The sequence below is a fragment of the Apis dorsata genome, unplaced genomic scaffold, assembly GCF_000469605.1.
Source record: "Apis dorsata unplaced genomic scaffold, Apis dorsata 1.3 scaffold_339, whole genome shotgun sequence".
Taxonomy (NCBI): Eukaryota; Metazoa; Arthropoda; class Insecta; order Hymenoptera; family Apidae; genus Apis; species Apis dorsata.
Window position 1 is genome coordinate 599023 of NW_006263606.1, and position 1741 is coordinate 600763.

Below are 1741 nucleotides of genomic sequence, written 5' to 3' on the forward strand. Positions count from 1 at the left end.
TAATAATAGATTACTTAAAATGCGTGTGTGAATATGTCATAGTAAATTGATTTATTTTGCTGTCATAAAGTAGACATTATTTTCCAATCCAGTAGAGGATAGTCTTTAAATAACTATTATTTCAATTTCAATTTATTCGATAATAAAATTACTCATTACTATACAAAGATAATATTTTAGATAAGATTTTTTAAATTAAAATTAAGTTTCATTAAAATCGAATTATTCATGGTCCGCTAATATTCATTTTTATAAATCTAAGAAAGTAATATCGAATTCTTTTTATCAGCAATTTATATTTAATGCGAATCAAATTTTTGAGGCATAATAAAGGGAAGAATATAAGATAGGATAGAAATACGAGATAACAAGTTTTTGATCTATATAAAATATCGATAATTCTGATTAAATGATTAAATATAATTAAAATATTCGTCCAAGCAATTATTTTTGATAATTATCTTTCTTTTGTTTAATAAATATTTCATGTTTTGATCGTAATAGAAAATTTCTAATTAATTTATTAATTAATTTATTTTGTGATTTTTAACAATTTATATTCAGTACATGAAGATTTGAAATATTCGTTTTTTTTGATTATGAAATGATAAGACAAAGTGAAATTGCTAGAAATACTTGATTTATAGCAATATAATTAAAATTTTAGAGATATGTACATCGTGCTAATTAAGATTATATAGATTCAGAAAGTATAATTTATGTTATCACAAAACAATAATTTTCGTTTAATTATATATTTTATCATACTTGAAATCCATCTTTTTTATTATGCTTGGACATTAATAAAATCTTTCTATTAATAGATAATCTATTAACATAGTTTCATTATTTTATTATTTAAAAATAACAGCGTTTCATATTCTACTATTCGAATTTGTTTTACTTAAAAAAAGTAAAAAAAATTCCATGTAAAATTTCTCAAAATTTTTTACTTATTGCTACTGCTGAAATTTTTCTTACACCAAAAAAAATAAAATATTCCAATTCTTTCCTTCTATAACAATTTATTTTTCTAAAAAATTATCATGAAATTATCATTTCAATAATCAATTTATTGAATATACATGGAAAAAAATGAAGCAAAGAAAATGAAACGAATTCAAAAGTGAAGGATATGCTGATAGACCAAATATAACACGGATCGATTTTTAAGCCCCCCGAAAGATATCTTTTGTATTTTTATACGGAGGGGGAGGGCGAGTATGGAAAGATAGGAAGAATAATCGATGTTATTCTTGATCATACTTGATTCATCCCGTTCGAAGAATTGGCGGCGATTCGATCGAGGGGAGAAGAAAGGTAACGGGTCAGGATAAACAATTCAGAATCAGAGCTAACGCTTCCTGTTCTCTTTCGATTGTGCTCAACGTCGTTCCTGAATAAACATATTTCAATCAAAGCTCGAGACAAGCAGTCGCGAGCCCGCTTCACCTTCGAACCGCGCCGCTTCACGAGGAAAGTTTCCTGTTGTTTTTACGGTGGCGATGAATCTCTTCGAGACGAGGCGAACGGCAGGAATTTGAAGAATGTTTTTCCAGAATAAATTCTCTACTCGATTCGATCGTTGCCAACGTAATCAAACCGGGAAATGTTGCTTTAATGCCTCGGGAGGGGAGAGATTCGAATAATAATAATTCCAAGGTTACCAAGAGAGACACCTCAACAGTGTTTGCAACCTGGCAACCTGACTTTAACGATTAAAAAAAAAAAAAAAAAATGA

The 1741-nt window shown here is 27.8% G+C and overlaps 1 protein-coding gene across 1 annotated transcript in view; it reads right to left on the reverse strand.

Moving 5' to 3' along the window:
* The window catches only part of LOC102676381 (cadherin-related tumor suppressor-like), an 81958-nt gene that overhangs the window by 21817 nt on the left and 58400 nt on the right, over nucleotides 1-1741 (reverse strand).